This window comes from Leucoraja erinacea, chromosome 4 (assembly GCF_028641065.1).
Source record: "Leucoraja erinacea ecotype New England chromosome 4, Leri_hhj_1, whole genome shotgun sequence".
NCBI lineage: Eukaryota > Metazoa > Chordata > Chondrichthyes > Rajiformes > Rajidae > Leucoraja > Leucoraja erinaceus.
In genome coordinates, this window is record NC_073380.1 from 17,035,551 (window position 1) to 17,047,639 (window position 12,089).

At 40.5% G+C, this 12,089-nt stretch overlaps 1 protein-coding gene across 4 annotated transcripts in view; it reads left to right on the plus strand.

Moving 5' to 3' along the window:
• Positions 1-12,089, plus strand: part of LOC129696187 (transcriptional activator GLI3-like) — a 360,260-nt gene that overhangs the window by 221,784 nt on the left and 126,387 nt on the right. The gene's annotated exons all lie outside the window — the stretch shown is intronic.

Consider the following 12,089-nt stretch of genomic DNA (forward strand, 5'->3'; position numbering starts at 1 on the left):
GGGGGGGGGGGGGGGGGGGGGGGGGGCGTTTTAAATATTGATCTGCTAGCAAAGGCTGAGTCTAGATTCTGCTGGTGCTGTGGGCTGGTGCCTACTCAATGAGTTTAAGGCCCTACATTCCCTGCTTTGCACTTCCGCAGCTTTAGTTGAGCACACTAATCAATCATCGCATGCTGTTTGGGTCAGTGACTTCTGCATGCCTGTTCGGCCCTGAAGAGGCAGCCTGCTGGTTTCCACAAAGATGTTGACTGGCTAGGATGCGAGCAACAGCTGCAAGTAGACCCTGGAAGGTGGGTTCTTGGGGTTAGGAGGCAAGGTCAGAGTGGAAATAAACAGTTTTTTTTATGGGGTCTGAAGAATACCATTACCTTTAAGCCTGATACATTCCCGACATATTTGGGACAATATAGAGGCCGCATAACTTACGAACCATTGGAATAAATTTAATAAATTAGTGGTCATTACTGTGACTTATTCTGTCCTTTGAGATCAATGATAATACAGTATATTGAAGATATTTGTTTGGGTTAGCTGGGTAGTTACTATACTGACAGTCCATAACCACAGGTTTTGACCATATAAGCACGACATTGTTACTCCTCTGCCCCATCCATAGCTGGGTATCAGACATCATAATATATCAGAGCCATTCATGTTAGAAATAGATTAAAGATATGCTGCTGCAAGAGTCTTCACAATATACCCTTATAACAGTGACCTAGTCATATACTGTAGTATGGGTTTTGATTCCGTGGATGTCAGCTAACTTTACACTGGTGTTTACACTTTGACTAATGGTTTATTCTCTCTCACGCAGTGATACTTGTAAATTCATACTGTTGGTGACTTCCATCTAATAATTAATTGTGGGTCAGGTCTTTTCATGTCTTGTTAATGTTCAACTCCCAGTGAAAGATAACTATAGCATTATTTAAGAGCACGTTATGTTTGATTCTCATTTGGGAAAAACAAAACATCGTGAATTTCAGATTTATAAAATCAATTTGCCATGCGAATATGACAGTGATGGTATACATTCACTTTTTAAGTTAATATGGGTTAGATTTTCTTGAAATTAGAAATGTTACGAATCGGGAAAACAAACAATATTTACGCAAGATTGTTCTAGGAAAGAAACATGGGTGCTCGTGAAAATAGTTTGTGGAGAAAGCGAGTAACATGAAAGATTGTACGGGACCACATTTAGCTTGAAATTTCTCATCATTACACTTGATGCTGCTTTGTAATGTTAGTCTTTCCTGAAACACCACAATTACCTACAGTGAAAATGTTATGCTGCATTTCCATGGTCTCCACTGTCTGCATAAACAGGCACAGGATGATTGATGGGAATGTCATCTTCACAAAGTAACAAATGTCGTACAGCGGTAGGCTCAAAGGAAGATAGTAGAAACGTGAACGAGAGTGCAGGAGATAGAAAATATAAGTTTCGGACAGAAGGAGATAAATTTACCATATTAGGCAAATAATAGATTTACTGCAAACAATAGGTCGATGCGTACAAATATTTTTAATGCATATAGATTTAACCATTTTATGGTTAGCTGCATCCCTAATGCACCGGTTGTATTTATTGAGGAGCTGATTTAGTTTCATTAGAATTGACTAACAAATGCAATCAATGTGCCACCGCGAGTCAAGTGCTAATACCTTTGATACATCAGAATGCTCATGTCGCATCCAGCCATGCTTATGGTAATGAAATAAGCGCCAAAATATATTCATGAATCTCTGTTATTAGAAGATCAATTGACATGTTGTTCGCTTTGTCGCACTTGTCATTCGGGGAGTAGAACAGAAAGAAGAAACTGAAGGAATCGCGCTCTGATTAATGGCTCCGCTCCTTCTTTGGTTTTAACCATCTTTACAATAGCCTGTAGGGTGGTTAGTTCTACAAGGAAGGAGGATTTGATGGGCTCCCACAACCCAAACAATGTGAGGAAGCCACCCACACCCACCAGAGGTGCGTATCATTCAGAAAACCAAAGGATTACTCGGAGGAAGAGCATTGACTTTGCGAGGAGGGGATTGTCGTGCAAACTCGGTCACCGAGCCAAAGATCTACTCCCATCAGATATGTTATTGACGTCCAGAAATGAATTAAAGAAACACGAAACCTTTGGCATGCAAGCTCTTTGAGAGCTGTATTTAAAACTCTTCAGTATAAAATGTCACAGCCAGTGCTTAGTCATATTTTCAGATCATACTTCGTTTGTCGGGATGATCAGACATCTGTATTTACAAGGAAATCAAATTTAATATTGTGGGAAATGAGTCATATTTGGAAAGCACCATGCATACCCATGGCAGTCAGTTACCACCTAGTGATTGCATGGACTTTGAAGAAAAAATGAAATTGTTTTAAAGCAAGTCTTCGACAGTCAACAGAAGGATTCATTTTTAACCCACTTAACTGAACGCTAAACACATGCCTAATATTTTACAAATACTTTTCGAATCAGACTGCCATTGTAATTACAGAGCAAATGTGCCTGCAGCTAGGTAATAAATCTGATGTAATCTCTGTGTGCATTAAGGAGAATAATGGGGGCTGTTTGTGCATCAAGCTCTGAGAATTTGCGAGTATGGGTAGACCCTGATATTGTGGACATCACCCACTCATGTCCAGTGTCAGAATCTTGTTATTTCAGTTATCAAAAATTGGGTCCAAAAGGCTTATACAGACATGGCTAATCTGGATAAGACCGCATCCTTTTAGTGCCATCAATAATATGAAATTAAATTAAATTAAAAGCTCATAAAATGAAATATGTTTCATATTAGCCACTTGACACTTAATTTGCCCCTGTATAAGGAAGGAAATCACAAATTAACCTGCCTATGTTTTTCTAGGCAGGTCTTATTAGGGTTAGTAATAACTGCAATTATCTCTGTGATAATATTAACCTATGAGTATATGAATATGTTCTCAAGAGTGGTGCCTTCGAAGTTTTTCTGAGTCAAGTGCAACCATCTTGCCTTGGTTCATTAGGCAAAATGATTCTTGCAATAGAAGCAGTGCTGTGAGGCACAGTATGGAGCCATTGAACATTTTCAAGCCTCAAACTTTCGCAACATAATAGATCCACACTGCTCCAAGTAGTGGCTCCTGTTACTTCTCCTCTGGTTTTCCTTAAATAGTGTCAGCCTAAACTCAAGGTGTGTGTGTTCTCCTTCTACGAAGTTATGCGGGTCGAGTTTCTTTTGGAGAGGTGAGTCTTGCTGGCATCCGCAGTACTGTACAATGTATTTTCTAATGTCCCAGTGGGGCTGAGTGCGCACATTCTTTATCCCAACATCAGTGAAAGAGCAACAGGCAAGTGTCGCAAAGTACTTTGCCCTTTACCTTTCAGCTTGTGACACTGAACATCTCTGATGATTTACTAGATTATTCACTTGGAAATAGTCCTCTAAGCCTCCTGCCGATAATCCATTTTATAAAATGTGTGCCTAACTCCCAATTCAAAGTACCATAACATATTATGGGCTAAATGCAGTATGCCTATGTATTACCTTAGTATATATGTAGTTTACAGATCAAAAGGTGATAAAAATTGATTGTAAATTGGGTATCAAAATGATGGGGTTGGAAGTAAAGATCCAAAAGGCAGTTACTTTTTGACCTTATAAAACCTTATAGATGTTGTCAATAATAATTACCTAGGGAATGAAGCCTAAAGATAGTATTTGAAAACCTGTGGAATTTAGTGCAAGGAGCTGTTGCAAGGTTATTTGTGCAGTAATCAGCAGTATTAGTCAAGCAAGGATATATTGAGTGAAACATTGGCATGCACTGAACCAGAATTAAGCTTCACCCTTTAGAGGCCAATGTTAAACCTGTTGCAGCCTCTAATCTGCGAGGAAGTGGACTGTGACAGGCTTTTCAAAACACAATACTCGAATGACTATTAAAGGCAAGGATATTTTGCAGTAGGACGGAACAGAAAACCAAGCCATTATCTGAACGGCTTTGTCTCAGAGATGCAGAACAGAGAGAAAATAAAGCATTTGTTTCTGAAAACTGACTTTGTTGCCCAAAACAAAGCCAAGTTCAGAATTGATTATAAAACCATTTAGTGTTTCCATGTACTTGTAATAATTATAAAATGAGAGGATAATTACAATCAAGTTAGAGGTTGGTCCTGTTGAGTTCCTTGGGTTTCAGGAGAGTCAGTCAACTGTAAACATGATACTGTTTAAAGACAAAGAATGGTCTTTCCATTTAAAAAAAAAAAACCCCCATCAGTATTGCCTACGATATCACAGAACAGACGGTGAAGACCAGGTTCATTTATTGTAATCGGAGTGTTTCCAGGCTCTCAGCCAGGAGAAAGCATGCCTTCTGTATTCAGAAGAATGTTGAACCAAGGCAGAAGAAAATGTCCCATTTGTTGCCTTTTACCTAGAGATGAACATTCCAGACACTCATCAGCTACAGTAACAGAGTTGATGTATTTTGTTCATCTTACTTATAGCAAAACTGCCTTAAAACAATTACAGGGTTTTTGTTTGGGTAAGTGAGAGGATCATGATCTTGCTTTCATGAAGAATAATGAGTGAATTCTATTGAGTGCTGTAGCTAATATTGTTTCCACGATTTAAAAAAAAACGCAAAGATACAACATGCAAAGATACTGAAAGGATCCAACTATTTCAAATGATGTTTCAAATATTTAATTCCAACAACTATATTACATATCACTGGATGATGCTGTGGCGTAACTAGTAGAGTTGTCTTTGTGAAGTTTGCATGTTCTCCCTGTGACAGCATGTGCTTCCTTCAGGTGCTTTGGTTTCCTCGACTTCCCAAACTATGCAAGTTTGCAGGCTTTTTGTTTTGTTTCATTTCTCTCAATTTTCTCATTCCACTTTGAATGGAGTTGCCAACAAAGTAGAGAAAATAAAATAATAGTTGAGCTGATAATATTGTTAAAGATTCTTAAAATCTCCTTGTTTTATAGACTCACGTACCATTTAAATGGTGACTATCCTATATTTTGGATAAAATATTCCAGCTGTCTGTTTAGGGTATGAAAGACATTCTTGCCATAGAGGGAGTACCGAGAAGGTTCACCAGACTGATTCAGGACTGATGGCAGGACTTTCATATAAAGAAAGACTGGATAGACTCAGCTTGTACTCGCTAGAATTTAGAAGATTGAGGGGGGATCTTATAGAAACTTACAAAATTCTTAAGGGGTTGGACAGGCTAGATGCAAGAAGATTTTTCCCGATGTTGGGGAAGTCCAGAACAAGGGGTCACAATTTAAGGATAAGGGGGAAGTCTTTTAGGACCGAGATGAGAAAATCATTTTTTACACACAGAGTGGTGAATCTCTGGAATTCTCTGCCACAGAAGGTAGTTGAGGCCAGTTCATTGGCTATATTTAAGAGGGAGTTAGATGTGGCCCTTGTGGAATGGGATCAGGAGGTATGGAGAGAAGGCAGGTACAGGATACTGAGTTGGATGATCAGCCATGATTATATTGAATGGCGGTGCAGGCTCGAAGGGCTGAATGGCCTACTCCCTCAGCTATTTTCTATGTTTCTATGAAATATTTCTTTGATTTTCAAAATTTGTGCCCATCGTTGTATACTTCTAACAGAAGGCACTCCACAGAAAATAGGAAGACAAAAATTGTTGCTACCTTGAACCAAACAATGATTGGATTTTTGGTATTCAACTTGTCGCCATCAGATTTTTTAAATCTTTGTGGTGAACGAATATTTTGTGAATCAGATTTAGAATTAAATTATCTTTTTTAGCTTGCAGCTAAATTGACCTCAAGAAAATGTTTTAATTCAGAAAAGATCACAAGCTGTCCTAAATGATCCCAGCTCTGTCACATTCAATGTGCTCAACTGAAGAAGGTTTTGATGCTGCCAGCCAGATGTACCACACAGCAATAGTTTAGATTGTTTGTGATTTGCTTTCCTGATGATCAGCTAATGATTTGACTGGCCACCTTTTATGCAAAGTGCAACGATGGAGGCTGGGAATGCGGGAGATAGCAGTTTCTGTCTGATGAGTAAAATGCTCAGTAATGCATATATAAAATTAGGTCCAGCATTAGAGTCATGGAGAGATGCAACATGGAAAAGGCCTTTTGCCAAGCCTACATTGACCACCAAGCATGCATTTTTGCACCAATCCTACCCTAGTGCCTTTTATCCTCTCCACAGTCCCATTAGCTCTCATCCTCTCCTCAATTCATTGTTGGCAGATCTAGTAAGAAGTTACCTGAGCTTGATATGTTCACACATTAATCTGGCCTGACCCACCAATGAATGTGAAAATGTTGTGAGTTCCTTGTCATAGTGTCCTGAAAAAATAAAACAGTGAAACAAGCATTCCTTGGATCCAACTAATCCACGTGGGATGATATTCTTTCTGCACCACTTCAGATAATCCTTCAAGGAAGGAGAGATTTATGAATGAACTGATCTGTTAAGGTATAAGGTTCAGTAGGTTCCTCATCCTTATATTTTAAGGTTTCAAAGTTTTGGCTTCATCACCAAAGCCCTTATAACCTCATAGAAACAGAGTGTTATAACTATGAGTGGGTTAAGTATCAATCATCAACAGATAAACAGGCCCTATGTTATGTTGATAGTCAAATACCTATCTACACTAACCACAATTACCTGGAAGACATAAAGCTGGCTCCTGCTCCTAATTGGTGTGTTTCTGTGCAAGCAGTGGTCTACCTAGTTACATATGCACATGCAGCGTAACTACCTGTTTTTGTACTCTGTGCCACAGCTAATGAAGGAAAGATTGTGTTTGTCTTTTTAACCTGTTATGCAATCTTTAAGGATTTCAGAATGAACACGCACCCAATCACATAAAATCATTTGGGTAGTATTTGCAAAATCCCGCGCGACAATTTTTATCGACTTTTACAATGAAATTTGATTGTTTTTAACAAGGGGTACAAGATGCTTAAGAAAATTTACAAAGGGGTACACGGGTATCAAAACTTTGGGAATCACTGCTTTATCCTTTCCTCCATGCATTTTGCCATCTGGGGAGCAAGAGATTTGGCCTCTTCAATTTTTTGCAATATAATATATTCTTAATTCCATGAATGTACTTTAAATACTCCCAATGCTCTGAGACTGAATGATCTAATAGCTGTTTCCAGCCACGTTTTGCTAAATCACTCTGTTGAATAAAATTGTTTTACCTCCATTTCAAAACGTTGTTCCTGTCTTGTGTTTTTTCACCTGCCCCAATGACCATGCTGAATTATTACAATAATCTCTGCAAAATGGTCTTCCACTAATACCCCACCCCCCGCCCATCTTTATTCCTTAAAATCCAACGTTGTTACATACTGGCTAAAAGAGTGCTCCTGGAAGCAATTGAAGAATTTCCTTTCCCTTTGTTTCTTTTACATTGACCATATCCAGTTAATACCAGGTACTTAACCATTACAGGTATTGACGCTGGTAGCCGACCTGGTGATTTTTCACTTGTCTGAAATCTGACTTCCATTATCTCAATTCATTGAACTTCTTCAGTTATATGCCATTAAACTCAACACAACTTCGTCCAAAAGCAAAAAAACTACAGATGCTGGAAATCTGAAATAAAAACTGAAAACACTGGAAATGCTCAGTAAATCAGGCAGCATCTCTGATCTGAAATATCATCTCAGTTTCTCTCTCCTGAGTTGCTGAGTATTTCACAGCATTTTATTTTTTTCCTTTATCTTTTTTCTAACCTTTGTTTGCTCATCTCTACAGACCATTACTTGCTTTCTTCCTTCTATCTGCAGTTCTGCTTTTCTCACTACTCGGTCTATGTTCACCTTCCTATCCACCCTACCAAGATAGTATAAAACATCCCTGATCACACCAACAAACAAACCTACCCACAAGGATGTTGATTCCATTCTTAGTGACTTGCAACTTATTTGGGCTACACAGATCTCATCTTCCCCAGAATCGATCCCAATGCCCAAGGAAACTACAGCCTTCCCTCTGACACCATCTCCCTTTACACACACTCATCTTCATTATCCTCCAACATCCATACTCACTGTGTATGGCACTATTAATCTCTTTCCTAACGTCAAAATGTCCCTGCAGCATGTCATCCCATTATCCACCTATGGTGTTGCTACCAGTGTGGATCATGACTTTTGGCTGTTCAACCGCCCCGTGAAGAATGGTAATCATTACCCACCCTGTTGAAGCTCGGGATTCCCTCAACTATATTTGTGTTAAGGAAGGAACTATAGATGGTGTGTTAAACCGAAGATAGACACAAAATGTTGGTGCAACTCAGCGGGACAGGCAGCATCTCTGAGGAGAAGGAATGGGTGACATATCGGGTCGAGACCCTTCTTCAGACTGCAAAACAAATTCTTCTCTCCAGAGTTGCTGCCCGTCCCGCTGAGTTACTCCAGCATTTTGTGTCTATCTATATTTTGTGTTAAGTTGTAAATGCTGCAGTTGGATGCTACGAAATCAATCCACATCTTACCAGCTGTAGTTCATTAGCACAAAGGGTGAACTAGATGCACTCTAATGACAAAGGTAGAGCATATAAATTGCATGAAATATGTAAATCAGCATGTTCAACTATTTGTTGATTACACTGTGTTTTGAGGACTGCCAATGCTATTCTCTCTAAGCATTTAATTGTTTTTTCATGCAGAGGTTAATTATTTTTTTAATAATTATTGGTTTACTCAATCAAGAGTAAAGAGTGTTTATTTGACATATGCACCAAATATAACTGGTAACAATGAAATGCATATATGCTGCAGCCTTACAGGCATATTAGATGCAACAAAAACAACAAATATGCACCAGAATTTCAGTTGCGTTGGAGAGAACTGTGGATGCTGGTTTAAATCGAAGGTAGACACTAAATGCTGGAGTAACTCAGCGGGACAGGCAGCATCTCTGGAGAAGAAGGGTCTTGACCTGAAACATCACCCATTCCTTCTCTCCAAAGGCATTTCGTTGTCTCTGTACTGTACACTGACAATGACAATTAAAATTGAATCTGAATCTGAATCTGATCTGTCCCGCTGAGTTACTCCAGCACTTTGTGTCTACCACAGATTTTCAGTAATATTGAGTAGAGTAGACCATGATAGTCCAAAGACAAAAGTAAATAGAGCAGCCATAGTAGATAACCTCCACAGATGCTACCTGTCCCACTGAGTTCCTTCAACAGGACACAAAGTGCTGGGGTAACTCAATGGATCAGGCAGCATCCCTGGAGGACATGTTTCGGGTTGAGACCATTCTTCAACCTGATTGTAGGGCATGGAGGAAGAAAGCTGGAAATGTGAGGAGGCTGGGCAAGTAATAAATTGACATTGACGAGGTTGGTTTTATTGATAGGCCGATGGTTGCAATAAAGGCCAGAGGTAAGAAAGGAAGGGGTGGGATAGGTTTAAAGAATTACAAATTGTAAAGCCAGAGGGCGGAAAGAGGCAGAAGGGGTGGTGGTGACTGGAGGGGAGGTGTTTGAAAAGGAGGGCGGGGTCGTGGGAGAGAAATGAGGGGAGTGGTTTGAGGTGGGGGTTAGTGAGAGGTTACCTAAAATTGGAGAATTCAATGTTTATACTGTTTGTTTGTAAGCTACCCAAGCAAAATATGAGATGCTGTTCCTCCAGTTTACATATGGTCTCACTTTGGCGATGGAGGAGGCCCAGGACAGAAATATAAATCCTGGAATCGAAATGGGAAGGGGTTGAAATGGTTAGCAACCAGCAGATCCATTAGAACCCAGAGCAAGTGTTCAGCCCAGTCTACGCTTGGTCTCACCGATGTCCATTCTGTTATCTCCAGCAGTTAATTTGTTGCTCAAAGGTCTCGGCGTGCCTAGTCTGCAACTGTGGAAAGACACTACCAGAAAACACCACTGTTGGCTTGATGCCCCACCATAATTTTAGCATTATCCCAGCCCAGAATAAGTTGAAACCAAGGCCTCCAGAACAGACAGTATACCTTATGCAGGAGAGCTTCGACCACTGGCTCTGCGGTGCTTCTGTCTGCGGCGTGATGGGGACTTTAAATCTTCGACCGCCGGCCTGCGGCCTACACCAACCTGAAGCCGCGGTCTCCGGTGGGGAAGCATCGATTCAGGACTTACCTGGACTTTATCTGCACTTTGCCTTGTCTGAACTTCTGGACACTCTCAGCGGCGGCTGCGGAGGGTTGAGGCCCCGGCCAGGGGGGGAAGTGGCCAATTTTGTACCTTCCACCACAGTGATGAATGCTGTGGTGGATGTTTGTGTTACATTTTTATTGTGTTTTTGTGTGTTCTTTTTGGATGATCAGCTATGATCATATTGAATGGCGGTGCAGGCTCGAAGGGCTGAATGGCCTACTCCTGCACCTATTTTCTGTTTCTTTTTTCATTGTACCGCTGCTGGTAAATTCATTTCACTTGCACTTTAATTTTTGCACCAATATTTATATTGAAAACATGGTGCCAATGTTCCTCTGAGCACAACTTCTCCCACTCCTCTATCTGGGAAGAAGGGACAACCCAGGGGTCTCCAATCTCAGACCATTTGTAGGTAGACGTGAACTAAAAGCTTCTGGCTGAGGTGTTTCAAAACCAGTCAAAATCCAATTCTTTCCCCCCAGAGATGCTGCCTGTCCCGCTGAGTTACTCCTGCATTTTATGTCTGTCTTTCGTGTAAATCAGAATCTGCAATTCCTACCCACACAAAATTAAATGGTAATATTTAAAATCTGTGCCCAGGTATATATATATATATATATATATATGAGCAAAACGTTAAGACCGTTATCAGATGATATAAACGCCCCAAACTTATTCTGCTATCCATAGGGGAACTCTCGACATCAAACTTACAATTTCAAGTTAAAACAAAAACAAATAATTGTATTCATCAGCTCTTAAAGAAGAGTAGATCGTACGGTAGGCATTGTGCTTACAATTGCATTTTGTATCTGCCGTGCAACACTAATGTGTTAGTACTTCAGGACGCGGGCAAACATTGCTTGTAGTTAGTTGCAAGCTGTGTGGTGGGGAAGAGCGCGATGCCGGGGGGATGAATGAGCGGCGGAGGAGGGGAGAATGACGTCAGGAATATCCTAGAAATGCACAAAACATACTCGAAATACTGTATAAACGGAACATAAACCCCTTCAGACGATAAATGTCCAGTGGAACATCTCCAGCGTGTCGGAAATATTTAGTAACTGCTCCGAACTATGGGCTCCTACTTGGTTTTTGTTCTTTTGTGTTTCACTCAAGAGGTTTCTTTGATGGGCTGACCATATCCTGCGCTGAAGACTGAATGAATTCAAGCGCCCGGAACACCAGCGTTTGGCTGCCTTTGTTTTCTTTTGCTGAACTGTTTATTTGTGTTTCTTCCCACGCTGTTCGCTGTCTTCACTTGGACAACTGCTTTCCTGCATGATTAACATTCCTCGAGGTCTTGTCTCCAAATTCTTCCGGCCGACTTGCTTTTGCGCTCTTGGTTACTTCCCCACTGAAACTTTCACTTCTATTACAATTATTAGCTCGTTCGTTTTTTTTGCCCAACTCAATTATGTTTTATCTGCGGTAATTGGCGGTTTGGGTTTGGGTATAAAGTGTTTTGTTTGTGTGCAGGAAGGAACTACAGATGCTGGTTTAAACCGAAGAGGTACAAAAAGCTGGAGTTACCCCAAAGTTTATTTTTCAAGGGTGGGAGGGAGATGAATGAACCCCACCCAATAAATGAACTAGCTAGCCGTCGGTATCGGCCTGAGAAACGGCTGTTGGGTTAATGGTCGGTTTAGAGGAGCGATTCTTTGCGCGGCTGCAGCGATCTCTTGCATCAGAAATTGCCACCTCGTCTACATTTGATGCAGCCGCTTCGTGTGGCACGGGGCTATTGCCTACATACGATACGATATAACTTTATTTACTCAGGAGGGAAATTGATCTGCCAACAGTTATACAAACACACAATCTACATGCATCCACTTGTAGAGGCAGGGCATGTTTCGTGACATAAATGGAGTCTGCTCATGACCAATAAATATTGTCCCATCCTGAGGTAAAAGGTCAAGCAAGTAGGCAC